The sequence below is a fragment of the Gossypium hirsutum genome, chromosome A03 (genome assembly GCF_007990345.1).
Source record: "Gossypium hirsutum isolate 1008001.06 chromosome A03, Gossypium_hirsutum_v2.1, whole genome shotgun sequence".
In the NCBI taxonomy this organism is placed as follows: domain Eukaryota; kingdom Viridiplantae; phylum Streptophyta; class Magnoliopsida; order Malvales; family Malvaceae; genus Gossypium; species Gossypium hirsutum.
The window spans coordinates 62,559,920-62,580,965 of NC_053426.1; positions in this window are offsets into that span (position 1 = coordinate 62,559,920).

The window sequence follows — 21,046 nt, forward strand, 5'->3', positions numbered from 1 at the left end:
AATGGTTTGGCTTTTAATTCAGCTACTAACACATTGTCAGGTAGAACAGACAAGTGCACATTCATCGCTCGTAAAGCAAACAATGATTTCCGGCTTAAGGCGTCCGCAACCACATTAGCCTTTCCCGGGTGGTAATCAATGACAAGCTCGTAATCTTTCAACAACTCAAGCCAACGTCTTTGTCGCAGATTTAAGTCTCTTTGAGTCATCAAATATTTGAGACTTTTGTAATCCGAAAATACATGGCACTTTTCACCAAATAAGTAATGTCGCCATATTTTTAAAGCAAATACGATGGCAGCTAGTTCAAGATCATGGGTCAGATAATTTTTCTCATGTGGCTTTAATTGTCTCGACGCATAGGCCACCACTCGACCTTCTTGAATCAATACGCAACCCAGCCCAAGTAGGGATGCGTCACTATAAATGACAAACTCTTTGCCTGATTCGGGTTGCACTAAAATTGGAGCTTCAGTCAAATAAGTTTTCAGTTGATCGAAACTTTTCTGACATTTCTCCGTCCATTCGAACTTAACATCCTTTTGAAGTAGCTTCGTCATTGGTGTGGCTATCATCGAGAAACCTTTTACAAATCGTCGGTAATAACCGGCGAGCCCCCAAGAAGCTCCGAACTTCAGTAATATTTCTTGGAGGCTTCCAGTTAAGTATGGCTGAAATTTTGCTCGGGTCAACTCGAATACCCGATGCGGATACCACATGACCAAAGAAGCTAACCTCTCTTAACCAGAACTCACACTTACTGAACTTAGCATATAACTGCTTCTCCCGCAAAATTTGCAACACTAGTCTCAGGTGCTCAGCATGTTCGGTCTCATCTCTTGAATAGACCAAGATGTCATCAATGAACACAACTACGAACCGATCCAAATATGGTCTGAAGATCCGATTCATCAAATCCATAAATACCGCAGGGGCATTAGTGAGCCCAAACGGCATCACTAAGAACTCGTAGTGACCATATCTCGTTCTGAAGGCAGTTTTGGGTATGTTCGAATCTCGAATTCACAACTGATAATAGCCCGATCTCAAATCTATTTTTGAGAACACTGAGGCTCCCTTCAGTTGGTCGAACAAATCATCGATACGCGGTAACGGATATTTGTTCTTTATCGTCACTTTATTCAGTTGACGATAGTCAATGCACAACCTCATGGTTCCGTCCTTCTTTTTCACGAACAATACTGGTGCACCCCAAGGTGAGAAACTTGGTCGAGCAAAACCTCTATCCGTCAATTCTTGCAACTGAGCTTTCAACTCTTTTAACTCGGTTGGTGCCATATGATACGGAGCCATCGAAATCGGCGTAGTCCCAGGTACAAGCTCAATACCAAACTCTATCTCCCGAACAGGTGGTAAACCCGGTAATTCTTCAGGAAAAACATCCGGGTATTCACAAACCACCGGCACAGATTCGGGTTTCTTTTCTAATTCTTTGTCATCAAGTACATACGCAAGGTATGCTTCGCACCCTTTTCTTACATATTTCTGGGCCAACATTGAGGATATTACAGCTGGCAACCCATCCAAGTCCGTAGACTCAACTCGGATTACTTCGTTATTTGCGCACCTCAAATCAATAGTCTTGCTTTTGCAGTTCACAACTGCATCATCCGCGGTCAGCCAATCCAAACCAAGAATAACATCAAATTCATAAAATGGCAAAAGCATCAAGTCCGCCGGAAAACAGGAACCTCGAATTACTAGGGGACATTCCTTACACACTTTGTCGACAAGCACGTAACGACCCAAGGGGTTTGACACCCGAATTACGAACTCAGTAGACTCAATAGGTAAAGTCTTACTGGATGCTAAGGTTTCACATATGTAAGAATGAGTAGAACCGGGGTCAATCAAAGCAATTACATTAGTATCAACGAGAGTAAAAGTACCGGTAATAACATCAGGCGAAGAAGCATCCTCGCGGGCACGTATAGCATAAGCTCTAGCAGGCGCACGAGCCTCGGATCTGATCGTAGCATCTCTAGATCCTCTCTAACCACCACTAGCATTGCCCGTATTTCCAGATGGTCTACCTCGAGCAGTGGTAGCACCCGGTTTCCCACTCTGATTTACATTCTGTTCAGACAACCTCGGGCAATCTTTAATGAAGTGGTCAACTGATCCGCACTTGTAACAGGAGCGGTCAGGGAATCTACAACTCCCCGAATGCCATTTACCGCAATATCGACATTTCGTTCTGTCTCGACGTTCATTCCCAACACTGGCAACCGAAGTGCCTCGTGTACCCACAGGGGGTCGATCACGATCTCGTCTAAAAAGGCCCGAAGTGCCTCTCGACCAGCCCACATCATCTCAAAATTTCTTCAATGCCTGTTGAAGAGACTTTCCCGAAGATCTTTTACGAAACTCTCCAGTTTCCACATCAACCTTTTGTTTTTCTTTTCTAAGCTCTTCGGCTTTACAAGCTCGCTCGACAAGTACTACGAACTCTCGTATTTCAAGAATGCCAACGAACATTTTTATATCTTCATTCAGCCCATCCTCGAAGCGTTTACACATAATAGCCTCGGACGAAACACATTCCCGAGCGTATCTACTAAGTCTAACAAATTTTCGCTCCTAATCAGTAACTGACATAGAAGCTTGCTTAAGCTCAAGAAATTCCTTCCGTTTTTGATCAACAAATCTCTGACTGATATACTTTTTCCGAAACTCAGTTTGGAAAAACTCCCAAGTTACTTGCTCTCGGGGCACAACAGAAGTCAGAGTACTCCACCAATAGTAGGCAGAATCACGTAGCAAGGAGATAGTACACTTTAGGCATTCATCGGGTGTACAAGATAGCTCATCGAGTACCCGGATAGTGTTGTCCAACCAAAATTCAGCTTGTTCGGCATCGTCGCTATCCGTAGCTTTAAATTCAGTAGCCCCATGTTTTCGGATTCTGTCAACTGGGGGCTTATTTGACCTTATTTGGTCAGTTACCGGAGGTATTGTAGGTGCGGGGGTTGTATTAGTCGGGAAGGGAGGTTGTGAAACAGCCGTATTAGTTCGAATGTATTGGTTGAACCAATCATTCATCACGCTATAGAAAGCTTGTCTAGCATCATTATTTGGGTTACTAGCATTAGGTTGAGAGTTCACCGGCGCTGTCCCTTGTGCGGGAGCAGGCGCTACACTCTCAAGATCATCAGCTACCTCTCGGTCGGGATCGGGATCCATTACTATAAATAAACACATTTACAATTGTCAGAAATCACCACACTATCAAATAATCACATAAAATGGCATGTATAGCTAGACCCAACGCATTACGGTAGTTCTAGAATCGACTAAACCGTAGCTCTGATACCAATCAAATGTAACACCCCGAACCCGAGACCGACACCGGAGTCGAACACGAGGTGTTAACAGACTTTAAACCCCTTATAAAAAAATTTCCCAGACACTGCCAATCTGCGTAATAGTCGCTTTAAAAATCATATCTTGAGTTCAGAAACTCGGAATCCAGTTCCGTAAATTTTCCTTGAAACTAGACTCATATGCCCATCTACATATTTTTTTATAGAATTTTTGGTTGGGCCAATTAGTACAGTTTATTAGTCAAAGTCTCCCATGTTACAGGGATCGACTACACTGACCTTTGCGCATTACGACTTGGATATCTCCCTGTACAAGGCTTCAATACTGATGTCGTTTGTTTCTATAGAAACTAGACTCAAAGAGGAATCTATACATATATGGCTTGACTCCTAATTATCTCTGGTTAATTTGTAATGAATTTCCAAAGTCGGAACAGGAAATCCAGAAACCGTTCCGGCCCTGTCTCACGAGAACCTGAATATCTCTTAACATACTGTCCGTATGATTGTTTCATTACTTTCCTATGAAAATAGATTCATCAAGGTTCGTTTACATAATTTATTCACTATTTAATTCCATTCCTACTATTTTTAGTGATTTTCCAAATCTACATCACTGCTGCTGTCAGCATCTGCCTTTAAGGTAGACTTTACCTATTTCATGGTTTCCATGATTCAACTAGCCCTTTTTGCATAAATAGCACAATTTATGATAGTGATTAACCATTCCCATGGCCAATCCTTGTCAAGCATATCCACACCAAATGATTGTAACATTATACTCAAACACATATAAGCCATTTTCGCATGGCTATCTAAAATTATACAAGTCCAAAGGGTCCACGACCCACAACAAACGGGTAGTCCTATACATACCATTTCGAAGTTCAACCAAAATTGTACCAAAAGGGGGGCTTTGATAGTGTGGGCGACTTCGACTTCAAAATCCCGAGTCCGATAGCTGGAGAACCAAATCTATAAAACAGAGGAGCAATGAAACGGAGTAAGCAATTTATGCTTAGTAAGTTTTGAGCAAGGAATTCCAGCACAACAAAAGTATAGCATTCATATAGCTAAACGGATAATTTCATATGCACAAATTTTCGATATCATACTTGCTTCACATTACCAACCCTTATGTACATACACAAAAGATCAACTTAGCCAAAGGCCGGTAGCTCGTTTATCAACTGAGCGAATACTTATTTGTAAGGGCTCAACTAAATTCAAGCACATACGAAACATACCTCAATGTTGGGATGTTTCTAGAGTATTAACTGAAATTTTTACAGCAAGATCATTCATTCCCAAATCACGTACCTTCGGAATTTAACCGGATATAGCTCCTCGTTCAAATGCCTTCGGGACATAGCCCGGTTATAGTAACTCGCACAAATGCCTTCGGGACTTAACCCGGATTTAGTAACTCGCACAAATGCCTTCTGGACTTAACCCAGATTTAGTAACTCGCACCAATGCCGTCGGGCTTAGCCCGGAATTAGTATCTCGCACAAATGCCTTCGGATCTTAGTCCAGATATGGTCACTTAGCACAAAGCCTTCGGGACTTAGCGCGGACATCATTCAAATACCCATGCACATTTAACAATAAATCATGGCACATTCGTATTTCATTTTCGTTAGCAAAACTCAAACACAAGACACTTATCATTTTTGCAATTTCGGCTCAATAGCCACACTCAAAGAGCATGATTTTGATTTGCTTAAAACATGATCTAATCAAATCTTAATTTAAGCTCTCTTACTCAAGAACTTACCTCGGGTGTTGTCGAACGATTCTGATAGCTATTCGACCACTTTTTCCTTCCCTTTATCGGATTTAGTTCCCCTTTGCTCTTGAGCTTAATTAAACAAATAAATTGATTTAATCATTTGAGCATCGAAAAGTGGAACACAAGGCACTTAGCCCATATTTATACATTAGACATTAAGGTCACATATGTACGGAATCATGAATCAAACTCAACATTTTAGCTAATTTTTCCCCCTTGGCCGAATATGCATGTCTATTTTGGGGCCGATTTCAACACTTAATACATTTACAAGTATGGTCACTTGTATTGACTAAACACCCTTTTGTTTCAAGTTCAAAACTTGGCTAATACACACATATATACACTAGTAAAGCATCCTTTCCCTTTCCATCAATTTAACACATGCATTACTCATTAATCTACAAAAATTATATTCGGCCTTAGCACACAACTTGCTAGCCGATTCTTCTCCATTTAGCAATCAATGCACATATGTGCTCACTCAAAAATGCTAAAAAGAAGATTCAAGAATCATCAATCCACCATCACATGCATCATTACAAAGCTTTACACTTAGCATGCAAATGACATCAACACAAATCCACCTTAGCCGAAACTTAACTCATATTCATGCCTCATCACCACAACATCAAACATCAACCAAGAATGATGCATCCATGGCCGAGTGTTATTTCCATCACATAGCAAGATTTAGACCATGGGCTAGGTAGAACTCAAGCTAACAACTAAAATATGCATGCATCTCATGGAACATCACCAAACATACCTTAGCCTAGTCACATGCATGGCCGAACCACTTCAACCTTTCTTCTTCCTTCCTCCTTAAAATTTTTGGCCAAAGATGAACCAAAGGATGAGCACTTTTTTTTTGTTTTTCTTTCTAGTTTCAGCTAAATGGGGGGGGGGAAGAAACAACCACACACTTTTTTTTTGTTTTCATCATATTCCCTTTCATTATTTAATTTCCATGCTCATTATTTTATTTTTTTCCACCCATGATGCACCAACACAACATGTCCATGACATGTCTTGCCCATCACACTTGGTCTACCATGCTTGTCATGGCCGGCCACTACTAATAGGGGGGAATTTGACATGCAAGTCCCCTTTTTTATTTCATGCACTAATAGGTCCTTATGCTTCGACCTATCACATTTCAGAAATGTCGCACATAAGTCCTATTGACTAAATTCACATGCAATCGACTAAATCGAAGCTTGAAATTTTCACACATTCATAATTACATATTCTAGACAATAAATATCACATTCAAACATTTCAGTGACTCGGTTTAGCGGTCCCGAAACCACTTCCCGACTAGGGTCAATTTTGGGCTGTCACATTCCTAAAATCACCAGTTAGGTTACCTTTTTCCTTATCTTCCCTCATGTTTGTTGGTTTTCCCTTGATGTCTTGGAAATCCCAAAGGGCGCTACACAGGAAGGATTGTTCTTCACTACAGTATTAATAGTTCCTCCAAAATAATATTTTACTCGTTGGCCATTAATAAGGAAGGTTGACCCCCCTTTCCGGTTAACTCTACTGCCCCATGAAGGGTTACGTGTTGTATTGTATATGGACTGTCCATCTTGATGTAAGCTTTCCAGGGAATATTTTTAACCTTGAGTTGAATAGTAGTACTTTCTGTCCTGGCAAAAATTCTCGCTTTCTGATCTTTGCGTCATGTCGAAGTCTAATCTCCTTGTACATCTTAGAATTTTTGTAAGCCATAAATCTGAACTCTTCCTATTCTTAGAGTTGGAATAGTCTTTCTTTATTAGCTAGTTCAGTATCTATATTTAATTCTTTGATCGTCCAACATGCTTTCCTCTCCAATTCGATTGGTAAGTGACAATTCTTACCATAAACTAGCTTATATGGATACATGCCTAATGAAGTCTTATATGCTGTTCTGTAAACCCGTAATGCATCGTCTAGCTTGATTTCCCAATCTTTTTGACTTGGGTTTATGGTTTTCTCTAAAATATGCTTTATTTTCTAATTAGATACTTCTGCTTGCCCATTAGTCTATGGGTGATATTTCATTCTCATCCTATGCCTTATGCTGTACTTAGCCAATGATGCTTCGAACTGCTTGCCGTTGTCATTAACCAGTGCTCGTGGTGTACCAAACCTGGAAAATATGTTTTCCTTAAGGAATCTTACTATAGATTTTTTATCATTAGTAGGTAGTGCGACAGCTTTGACCTATTTTGAGACATAATCTATAGCCAGGAGAATATACTAATTCCCAAAAGAACTTGGAAAAGGTCCAATGAAATCAATTCCCCATACATCAAACACTTCGACCTCGATTATTCCTATTTGCGACATTTCATCCCTTTTAGATATATTTCCAATTCTTTAACACCTATCACATCCTTGGACGAATTCATAAACTTCTCTATTCATTGTTGGTCAATAAAACCTTGATTGTAGTATTTTTTTAGTTGTCCTTTTTCCCACCGAAATACCCTCTACAAGAAGATGTGTGACAACCTTGTAAAATATATTGTATCTCTTCCTCCACTACACATCGCCGGACTAATTGATCTGCACATTGTCGAAATACTTACGGTTCCTCCCAAACATAATATTTTTATTCATAAGCTATCTGTTCTTTTTAATTGCCAAGATGTATGTGCTGGGAAGACCCCCTTGCAATGTAGTTAACATAATCTGCATACCATGGTGTTAGATGCTTACTTGGTCTTGATTGATCAATGTCCACTCTGAATAATTGTTCATATGCAACATTCTCCTTAATATCTTCAATTTCCTCCTCTTGTTAATGGTTTTCAAATCTGGATAGGTGATCTCTAATTTTATTCTTAGTCCCCTTCCTATCCATTATCTAAAAATCACATTCCTAAAGTAATAAAACCCCACTCATTAGTCTAGCTTTTGTTTCCTTTTTCTTCATGATGAATTTTAACGCAGAGTGATCAGTACAAATATACTCAATTTGCCATTAGAAGTGAATATGAGTTTTTCTTTTATTACCTTAAAACCTCTAGCACAGCTTTGGTCAATTACGAAAGGTGTTTCTTTTTGGAGAAGTTGATCCAGAGGTTTAGAAATATAAGCAAAATATTTTCTAAATCTCTAATAAAAGTATGCATGGCCTAAAAAATTTTGCACACCTTTAACATTCGTCAGATTTGGAAGATGCTTGATAAATTCAATTTTGGCTTTATCCACTTCCAAACCTTTTCCAGATATTTGATGCCTTAAAACCAGTCATTCTTTCGCCATGAAATGACATTTTTCCCAGTTGAGTACAATGATAGTTTCGTCCCATGTTTTTAACACTTATTCAAGGTTATCCAGACATTCTTGAAAAGAGTCCCCATATACAGAAAAATTATCCATGAATACATCTAACCCCTCTTCTAACATACCAGCAAAGATCGCAGTCATGCATCTCATGAAATTTGCTGAAGCATTACATAGGCAAAAATGCATTCTCTTAAAGGCAAATGTACCAAAAGGGTCGGTGAAGGTAGTTTTTTTCTTGATCATCGAGATTAATTAATTCTTATCATTCTCAGCTACAGTTAGACCTCCCTTCTTTGGAAGCCACTAGGTTAGGCTGACCCACTCACTATTAGAAATAGCGTAAATAATTCTTGTATCTAGCCATCTAAGCAATTCCTTTTTTACCACCTCCTTCATGGCTGGATTAAGTTTTCACTGAGCATCTACCAGAGGTCTTTTTCCCTCCTCTAATCTAATCTTGTGTTGATAAAATGTAGGATTGCTTCCTTTAATATAAGCATTTGTCCATCCTATCATTTTTTATGCATTTTTAGGACATTTAATAAAACTTCTTCCTGTTTTGCATCTAGATTTGTGGTAATAATTACAAGGTATTTTGTTTCCCCAGATATCCATACTTTAAATGATTGGGCAGGGGATTTAGTTTTAACTTTGAAGGTTTGACAATAGATGGTACAATCTTTACTAAGTTTGGGATCATTTGCTCTTGTTTTTCCTTATTCTGTCTCCACCGGTCTAAGTGCTTTTCTTTCTCAATATACAAACCCAATTTTACTAACCCTCAATTTTTGGGATGTTACACCCAACGTCAGTATACTACATAGGTAATTTTAATCGAAATAATAACCCCTATTCCAACACTTACAATTTACGGTGGAACCAGCATCCTAATTTTAGTTGGAATAATCAAGGTACAAGGCGTTCACACAATGTTGCAAGATAGATTATCCATAATTCACTGCCTGGTTATAGTCATCCTATGTCGAGGCAAAATGCTCAACAAGATCAGGTATCATCTTCTAATTCTATTAAATCTTTGTTAAAGGAATATATGGCCAAGAATGATGTTGTAATCCAGAGTCAGGCTGAATCTTTACGAGCTCTTGAGAATCAAGTGGGGAAAATAGAGATTTCTTTAAATTCAAGGCCACAAGGAGTATTGCCATGCGATATCGAGAATCAGAGAACACAATGGAAAGAGAATTGTAAAGTGATCACTCCCAAAAGTGGAACTCAGTTGAATGAAGTTATTCAAGATGCCACGGCAGGAGAGGGTTACTCGAATCACAACCATGTAAAGATTCTAGAGCTATCTGAAAAACAAATTACACTTGAAAAGGGTAAGAAAAAGAATGTTGCGGTAGAACCAGATCAAGCTGCCAATAAAAATGTCATAGCAAAACAATATTAGCAACCTGAAGGATGACCACCTCTTCCTTTTCCTCGGAGGTTCCATAATTCTAAGCAGGATATTCAATTTAAAAGATTTTTGGATGTTTTGAAGTAACTCCACATTAATATATTGTTAGTAGAAGCTTTGGATCAAATCCCCAGTTACGTGAAATTTATGAAGGATATGCTATCAAATAACCTCAAATTGGGATAATTTGATACTGTTGTTCTCACTGAAGGGTGCACAACAATGTTGATGAATAAATTACCTCCAAAGCTAAAGGATCTAGGGAGTTTCACTATCCCTTAATCAATTTGAAATCATGATGTTGGTAAAGCATTATGTGATTGAGGAGCAAGTATAAGTCTAATGCCTATGTCTATTTTCAAGAAGTTGGGAATTGGGAAAACAAAACCTACAACGGTGACTTTTTAATTACCTTATCGATCCTACACCCATCCGAAAAGTAAAATTGAAGACGTACTAGAAAGAGTGGATAAATTTATCTTTCCTGTTGATTTCCTTATTTTAGAATTTGAAGTTGATCAAAATGTGCCAATTATTCTTGGAAGACCTTTTCTTGCTATAGGTAGAACTCTAATTGATGTATATAAAGGTGAAATGACCATGAGGGTAAATGATCAACATGTTACTTTTAATGTTTTTTATGCTTTGAAATGTTCAGACGAAAATGAAGAATGTCATGCCATTGACTTGATAGAAACAACAATGGAGGAAAAGTTCATGAGATTTTTCCATAGCAATTCTGATAGTGATGAAGATTCATTTGGGGACACATTTAAAGTTAATAGACAATGCTTAAGCACTACTGGGGTGCTCATGTAGAGCGAGATAAACAGTCCATTGATCTTCAAGATGTTTAACTTCAACATCATGAAAATTCTTTTTATTTTTATTTCATTTTGTTGATTTAAATTTCTCTTAGTTATTTCATTTCCTTTGTTTAGTAAACTATAGGAGAGGAAGGGGTCGGTGATACTGAGCCCGTTGAGACAAATCCTGCCAATGAAGAGAATGTACCTAAAGCACCAGAAGAACCAGAGAAAACAGAGTCTATCAGCATTAAGGCTGACTGTGAGGACGAAGAGGAAGCAAAACCCTCAATTGCACCACCAGTGGACAGCATTGCGGCTATTCCACCTCCTTCGACTGAACTGATGACTGAACAAGATTGTGAGATCGGTAGGATTATTAGCGAACTCACCAGATTTGATAATGAAGATGAAAATGTATGTAACAGCCTTTTTTTTAGTGGTGTCGAAAACAGTAGTTTTGGGACCACCAAATCCAGTAAGTAAGTTCTTAAATATTATTATTTAATAATTACGAGTCAAACATGGTTTTTAAAAGGTTTTTGCATTGATAGTTTATGTTATTTAAGCAATTCATTAAGTCCGAGTGGTATGACCCTAAGGTCAAGTGGTTTTAGAAAATGAGCTATCAGGACTTCGTTTCTATAAATAGAGCCATAACTATTTTTATAAATATTAACAAAGTGTCATTAAGGTGGTATTAAGGTTTCGTTAAAAAATTTTAACATTTCGATGGTTAATGAAGCAAAAAGGACTAAATTGTAAAAGTTGAAAAAGGCAATCGTTATTAGTTTAAAGATGTTAATTGCTTAAAGAATTATAGTTGGATGGCCTTAATGAGTAATTTACCCATACCTAAGATAGTGGGATGGTTGGATGCTTTAAAATCTTTTAATTTTATATGTTTTATAAGTTAATTTATTATTATTAATAAGGTAAAAAGGTTAATAAAGTAAGAATAATTCAAAAGTGACCATCTTCAACATTAAGCTTTCTTTGTTTCAACTAAAATCCATAGCTATGGTGAAGTGAGGTTCGGCCATGTTTCGTTTTGTGCATGTAAGTCCATTTTGCACCCGTTTGTAATTATTATTATGTTTTGAGATCGTTACAACTAGGTCCAACTAGTCCATACCTTTGATTTTGAAACTGTTAAAGATTTTAAATATTTTTATTTATGAATCTATTGATTTTTTATGTTAAATGATGAATTTGAAAATTAGTTGATATTTAAAAGTATTTTGTTATTTGATTTTTTATGAATTTATCGGTTAGGGACTAAATTTTAAAATAAACAAATTCAAGGATTTTTTGTGAAATTGTTGCATAAATAGGCTGTATTGGATGCCATAAGTATTCTGCTAGCTCAATTTTGGGTAAAAATGATTAATTTGCATGTTTTAGGCTTAGGGACAAAATTGAATAAAAGTCAAATTTTAGGGGTAATTTTATAAAAATGTAAAAATGACTAAACTTCATAAAATACATTGTTTTACTGTCTAAATTAATAAATTCAATGAAATTATTAATTTAGATCAAGATCAGGTGGAAAATCGAGGATAATGGGAAATTACCAAAATGCCCTTGTACTTTGACATTTCTGCAATTTAGCCAGGTAAGTTCGTACGTTTAAATAACATTGTAAATTATTTTTTCAATGCTATCATTTTATAATATCAAGTTATGTCTTGGAGGAAAAATCAAATGGCGTATCGGCGATCATTGAATATGAAAAGGGATAGCTTCGACTATCGATTATGAAAAGGGATAGCTTCGACTATCGATTATGAAAAGGGATAGCTTCAGCTATCAGTGATGAACAGGGATGGTGATGACCATCAACTATGAAAAGGGATGGTGACGCCATCGAATATGAAAGGGGATAGCTTCGGCTATAGAATATGAAAAAGGATAGCTTCGGCTATCGATTATGAAAACGGATGGTGACAACCATTAACTATAAAAAAGGATGGCGACGACCATCGATTAATGAAATGGGATGGTTTCGACCATTGAATATGAAAATGGATGGTTACAACCATCGTTTAGTACTCTTTTTGTGAGCTCCAGTAAGGATTCCAATTAACTTCACTACGACAAATATGGAAAGGTATGATGTACCAATGATCAAAGTATGAATATTCATGTTTATGAAACGTATGATATAAGTGGTGTTATATTACGTACCATATCTTACCATGTGATGATATTGCTAAATTAGGTGTTTAATCATTAGCTTGTGGCTATGGTTAATGTTATGTTTATGTCTTATGTGTATACAAATGAAAAGGTAAGTGTTCAATAAGAACTAAGACATGTTTATATGAAACTCAATGGAATGGCGATACATGGAAAAACATGTTATGTTGTGATGGATGATAAATCCAATTGAATCATACTCAGGTATAATGTTTATCCATGTCAAATTCATATGAATCATGTTTAAATGAACTAACATGTGTTGTTGATGTGCTAGGGCTTATGCCAAGCTTGTGGATATGATTGATGTTTATGATTATGCTTGTACTATGCATACGAAATGGGTAAGAAAAGGGAATGGAATGGTAAGTATGTAATTAGGATGTATTATATGTGAGCAAATTACTTATTCTTTAAATTAATACACCTATGTCATTGATAAATACACTAAATTAAGAGTTAATAATATTGTTTAGGCTTATGGTAAGCATTAGGGACGAAATGGAAAGTAAGTAAATAGAAAGATATATAATCTTATAAAAGGTTGATGATTATATATTTTATGTCTCATGAAATCCTATCATGTTATAAATGGTCAATAAATATGTGACATTAATAAACTTACTCATTTGTGAGTTGATGATCATACCGATTTACGAATCTTATATTATTGGCTTAGATTTATGTTTATTCTATAAAGTTTCTTATTGAAATGGAATATTATGCTTAAAGTTTATACGAGATTACTAAGCATTCATTGCTTACTTAGTTTCTCTTTTACTTTATAGATTATTGGAAGCTCGAATCGAGTTGGAAGCTAATTGGAGATCCATCACATTATCCATTGGCTATATTGGTAGATTTTGATGATTTTGAGTCATGGTTATAATGGCATGTATTGGTGTTTTGTGATTGATGAAATGGTCATTATATCTATGACTTAAATAGGTTGTTATGTTGGTATATATATGACTTAAATTTGGGACTTTGATTAATGAATAGGTTGTTATGTTGGTATATAAATGTGATGTTATAATTGTTGGCATTTTGGAATTTTAGGGCTTAAATGGTGAATGATGGAATGGTAAGTTAAATGCATGCTATGAAATGTTGTTTTAATATGCTTAAAGGTTGTCATTGAGGTATGGTTTGATATGGAATTAGTTAGTGAGTATTGAGTAGATATATGGCTAATTTGGTAAGTTTGGATGTGATTGGCATAAGGCCAAGTTTACTAAGGTTTAGTGGTGATAGTTGTTAAATGGTCAAATTGGTATATTTGAGTATGATTGATATGTGAACATTGTGGTAAATATTGGCATAGAATTTGTTCCAATGGTTGGTTGATTTATGTCTAAACTTAGCAAATGTATAATCAAGTTTGATTGTTCTGATTGAGGTGTCTTTTAGGCATATTGGTTGTATGATTAAATACTATGATGTATAATTTGGATGCATGAAAATAGGTCCATTTCGCTTGTATAAGTGACCAAACTTTGGATAAGAAAAATGGCTTGAAAATGGTCTATTTTTTGTCCACACGGCCTAAGACACAAGTGTGTGTCTCAGTCATGTGTGACACATGGCCACGTGACACGGCCATGTGTCCCCTGTAGGTTTTTATAGGTTACATTTCGAGAGTTACACGGCCTAGCACACGGGCGCGTGACTTGGATGTAATGCCCCTAACTTGCATCCGTCACTAAAATAGGGTTACAGAACATTACCAAAATATTTCAGAACATTTTTTAGATAATTCTCGTAAATTACTTTTCATTAATCGAGATCATTCAAAATGTCCCTTAATTGGACCCTCGAGGCCCAATACGAGCATTACAATCGAGTCGGGACTTAATCGCGAACTCTAAGAATTTTTCATGACATTTCAAAAATTTTCCAAGTTACAGGGCTCACACACCCGTGTGGTCCAAGGGACACACCTGTGTGACCATGGGACAGGCTCGTGTTACAGACCGTGTTCAACCCCATGTAACTCTCTGACTTGTGCACACGGCCATGCCACACGCCCGTGTACTAGGCCGTGCGGTTAAATAATTTAATTCGAAATTAGGTGTAGGTTTCACAAGGCCAAGAGACACACCCATGTTCTACGTCGTGTAGCACACACGGCTGAGGCAAACTCCTGTGTTCTAGGCCGTGTAGAACACACGGCTGAGACACACGCCCGTGTCTCTGCCCGGGTACTCAATTCTGAGCATTTTGTTTCACAAAATTATGGTCTAAGGGACACACGGCCTAACCACATGCCCATGTTACAAGGCCGTGTGTCACACAGGGTTTAGACATACGCCCGTGTGTCGGCCTGTGTGGACAAAATAAAGCCATTCCTAGCTTTATTTCTCACCCAAAATCACCCCATGACCTGCATTTGAATCACATATCCAAATTCCAATCATTCCAGCATTCAAATCAAGTAAATTCCATCATTCATCATGGCATATCTTTTCATGCATACATGTTCATAATCTTGCTTTAGTTCAGTCCATATATTAGACATAATTTGATCAACTACTTAACATATATGTAGCTACCATAGCTTGTCATTACAAGGATATTAAAACAACCATTACTAGCCATTCCAATGGCTAGATCACAAGCATCGTTTACATTTACATGCCATTGTAACCATAATTGTTTGACGAATAGTATGACTGATCTCCACCAAGCTTTCAATCCAACGAGCTTTCGATTTACTCTAAAATAGGGAAATAAAACTATGTAACACCTCTTACCCATATTCGACACTGGAATAGGGTACGAGGCATTACCAAATTCACATCACAAGAAACCATACAATTTCGAGTCATAAATTTTTCCCAAATTAAAACCTTTCACATTTAACCATAATGTCCCTAACACGAGCCTACGAGGCCCAAAACATGTTTTGGAAGTGGTTCAAGACTAAATTGAGAACTTTAAAAATTTTCACGAAACTTAGAAAATTTTTCCACTGAACATAAATCACCCGCCTATGTGTATATGGGACACGCCCGTGTGGGTAGGCCGTTTGGTCATACAAACCCATGTCCCAACCCAGTGTAACTCTCTAACTTATAACCCATGAACAAATTGAGATCACATGGCCAAGTCACAAGCCTGTGTTCTAGGCTGTGTGGAAAACTAATTTTCATAAAATATGTGCATACTTCACATGGCCAGGGCACACACCCGTGTTTGAGGCCGTAACGTCCACACGGCTGAGACACACCCTCATGTCTCTACCCGTGTCCTCGATTTTGAGCATTCTATTTCTCAAAATTAAGGTACAGGGGACACACGGCCTATACACATGCCCATGGGGTAGACCGTGTGTTACACACGCCTAGACATATGCCCGTGTGTCTACCTGTGCGGACAAAATAAAGGCTTTTTCCCAAGCCATTTGCCATCCTTATTCACACATACACTTACATCAAATCAAATGCACAAAACATGGCATACTTAGGCAACCAAACATCCACAATCATGGCTAAATCATATCAATACAATACCATCCACTATCATACTCACAACATTTATCATGTCCCAAATTAACCATGCTAATTTCACATATACAAAGTATCATTAAACTACTTCCATAACACCTATTTGTGAATAAGATTATCATCTCACCAATAAAGCACATTTCCAAACATTTCACATTCATGCTAAAAATCACACTCCATCATCCACCAAGCATGCCATGACCATAACACCAAATACATTGGTACATATACATATATAAATGGGCTTACAACCATTTTAGCCAAAATAAGCCAATTCCATGGCTACATACCAAATCAACTTAAACAAATATAAGCCAATACATTTAGCCAAATCAAATGACACATATAAAAAAATGAGCAAGTCCCTATACATGCCATACTTTCAAAATACTAAGATAATCAAATACCAAAAATACTAGTTTTGATAGTGTGAGGCGAATCTCCGACGATCTCTGATTCGAATTAGCTTGTCGACACTATAAAAACATGGAAAATAAACAGAGTAAGCTATATAGCTTAGTAAGCTCGTATGCAAGAAATAAGCAACCTACCATACGTGTAACATTCAAATAACATAACATAATTAAATGTGCATTTACCATGGTCACATAATCATAGCTCATTCCATCATAAAGCTTACCTCATATTCATAACTTTAAGCATTTTTTAGATATGAGCTTCAGGTACATACATGTACCATCTCAAAAGAAATATACACATAAGCTAATCTTTGACATACCCGTGAACCACACGGAATAATAATGTCGGATACTTGAGAATTCTTGCACACTAAGTGGCACATATGTAGCCAATGCTACCTCATATCACATAGTTGCTCGCTCTCGAGCTATCAACGGGCTTACTCACACAAGCTATTAGTCAATACGTAGCTATGTAGTGCTGCTCAGAAGCTGCAAGTACCTGCAACTATGCCAGTATACTCAACCATCGGTAGGACATACAAGACCAGCACCCAGATCACAATCACATAACACATACTAACCCTAGTGACATGTCACTTGTATCCTATCCTATTCCTAAGGTTCAAATAGGATTTCTTGCTTGAGGGTTCGTCTTCGGGCTCATGCATAGAATCAAGCTTACCAAATTTATCAAACATACAATTCATGCAATATTAAAGTAATAAAATGCAATCATATTAAAGCTTATTTTTAACATACGAGCTTACCTCGGTACAAAATGGCTAATAGTTCAATTTAGTCCACAACTTTGTTCTTTCCCCGTTCTAGGTCAGAACCTTTTCTTTCTTGATCTATAATATCAAATTTAACTCATTCAATTATCACATTATTCGATTTAATTCCAAAAAAAACTTATGGAAAAAATTACATTTTTTCCCTAACTTTTCAACTTTTTACATTTTAGTCCCTAGACTCGTAAAATGATTTTCATTCAATTTCATCATTACCCAACCCTATTCGAATCTCTTTCATGCTCATAGCAACCCACATTTTTCATTTATTCATATTTTAACACACATTTTACAAATTTTACAAATAGGTCCCTATTTGACATTTTCATCAAAAATCACTTGGTAAATGTTGTATAGCTAACATCAAACATTCATTTTCTACCATTAGACATTAAAACACACAAATATCTATCATGGGTAAAATTTTATACGTTTATTTTCTTTCAAATTAGTCCTTGAAATAGATAGGTTAGGTCACAATGATCTCAAAAATATAAAAATCATTAAAAATGCGACGAGAACGGACTTACAATCGAGCTTGAAAGCTTGGAAAAACCCTAGCTATGGAGACTCTTCAAATTCGTCACAAGAAGGATGAAATTAGAAAGATGAACATCTTTTATTTGTTTAATTGTGTCTTTATTTAGCAAATGACCAAAATGCCCTTAATGCCAAACTTTGAAATTTCATCTATCCATGTCCATTTTTGTCCAACTTAAAGTATAGTTGCCTAATTACCATTTAACGACCTCCAATTTAAAATTTCAGAACAATTAGACACCTCTAGCTTCTAGGACATACATTTTGCTCCTATTGCAATTTAGTCCTGTTAGTCAAATTGGGCACCTTATTGATAAAATTTCTTAACGAAACTTTCACACAATCATTCAATTATACTGTAGAACTTAAAGAAACAATAAAATAAATATTTTTACTTCGGATTTGTGGTCCCAAAACTACTGTTCTGATTTGACCCTAAAATGGATTGTTGCAACTCTCCCCCTTTTAGGGATTTTTGTCCTCGAAAATCTTAATGAAAAAGAGATTTGGGTACTGTTTTCTCATAGCTTCCCCGATTTCCCACGTAGCCTCTTTGACCCTATGTCTTTGCCATAAAACTTTCACTAGGGCTATACTTTTATTTCTCAACTATTTAACTTCTCGAGTTAAAATCTTGATCGATTCTTCAGCATAAGTCATATCTGGTCGAATCTCAATCTCTATCGGTGAAATCACATACGATGGATCTAATCGATATCTTCATAATATAGACACATGAAACACGTTTTGGATCCTTTCTAATTCTGATGGCAAAGCTAATCGATACGCCACTAGCCTTTTCTTTCAATAACCTCATATGGACCAACAAAACGAGGAGCCAATTTACCCTTGCGACCGAATCTAAGAGTTTTCTTCCACGGAGACACTTTGAAAAATACCTTATCACTGACTTGAAATTCAATCTCCTTTCATTTCAAATCCGCGTAGGATTTCTGTCTATCTGAAGATGCTTTCAAACAATCATGGATTACATTCACTGTTTCTTCGATTTCTTTAACCAAATCAATCCCGTGAACCTGTCTCTCACTGAGCTAGGTCAAGTACAGAGGAGTTCGATACTTGCGACCATACAATGCTTCATACGGTGCCATCTTTATACTCGATTGAAAACTGTTGTTATAAGCAAATTCGACTAAAGGTAGATATTTTTGCGAACTACCTTCTAACCCTAAAACACAACAGTGAAGCATATCTTCGAGAACCTAAATCCTTCTTTCTGATTGACCGTTAGTTTGCCGATGAAATATGGTACTAAACTTCAACTTTGTGCCCAAAGCTTCTTATAATTTCTTCCAAAATTGAGACGTAAATGTCGGATCTTTATTCGATATAATAGAAATATGCACTCCATGCAATCTAACAATTTCAGCAATGTACAATTCAGCTAGCTTATGAAATGAATAGTCGGTACGTACCGATATATAGTGAGTCGATTTTGTCAATCTATCAACAACGATCCAAACAACATCTTTCTTCTCTGGAGTCAGAAGTAATCCAGTTACGAAATCCATCATAATTCTGTCCCATCTCTACTCTGGAATCATAACAGGCTGAAGTAAACCTGAAGGTACCTGTTGTTCGGCCTTTACTTGTTGACATATCAAACATCTCGCTACGAATTCGGAAATATCTCTTTTCATACCTGACCACCAATACAATTTCTTCAAATCATTATACATCTCCGTACTTCTCGGGTGAACAGGCAGACAACCATTGTGTGCCTCATAAAGAATTTTCTGAATAAGCTTGGTATCTATCGGTACACAATTTCTACCTCTGAACATCAAACATCCATCGGTCCCAATTTGATAGTCTGAATCACTAGTCGATTCGTACTGAACTCTTTTAGCTTGAAACTCTTTGTCACATTTCTGAGCATCCCAAATTTGCTGAGGAAATACCGACCTAGCTTTTAACTCAGCTAGAATTGAACCACCATCAGATAAAGTCAGTCACGTATTCATTGCTCTCAAAGAAAACAAAGATTTCCTACTTAAAGCATCGGTGACTACATTCGCCTTTCCCGGATGATAATCGATTATCAACTCATAATTTTTAACAACTCGAGCCATCTCTGTTGTCGCAAATTCAAATCTTTTTGAGCCATCAAATACTTCAAACTCTTTTGATCAGTAAAGATGTGGCACCTCTCACCGAATAAATGATGTCTCCAAATATTTGAAGCAAACATAATGGTAACCAATTCTAAGTCACACGTCGGATAATTCTTTTCATGCGGTTTCAACTGTCTCGAGGCATAAGCTATCACTTTGTCCTCTTGCATTAACACACATCCAAGATCGCTCAATGATGCGTCGCTAAAAATTACAAACTCTTTTCTCGACACAGGTTGCACTAAAACTGGTGCCTCAGTCAACAATGTTTTCAACTGATCAAAACTCTTTTGACATTTCTTAGACCATTCAAACTTAACATCTTTCTATAACAATCTTGTCATAGGTGTAGCAATCATCGAGAATCCCTTAACAAAACATCGATAATACTCGGTTAAGCCCAAAAAGCTTCTAACCTCTGATACATTCCTTAGCGGTTTCCAATCAATAATTACCAAAATCTTACTCGGATCAACTCTTATAGCTTATGCGGAGACAATATGCCACAAAAATCTAACTTCTCGGAGCCAAAACTCACTTTTACTGAACTTAGCAAACAACTTATTATCTCTCAAAGTCTCCAACATAGTTCTTAAATGTTCGGCATGCTCAGATTCATCTCGGGAATAAATCAAAATGTCATCAATAAATACAACCACAAACTTATCCAAATACAGTCGAAAGATCTGATTCATCAAGTCAATAAAAACGGCAGGAGCATTAGTTAATCCAAAAGGCATAACAAGAAATTCATAATGCCCATACCTCATTCTGGAAGTGGTTTTCGGCATATCTGAGTCTTTAACTCT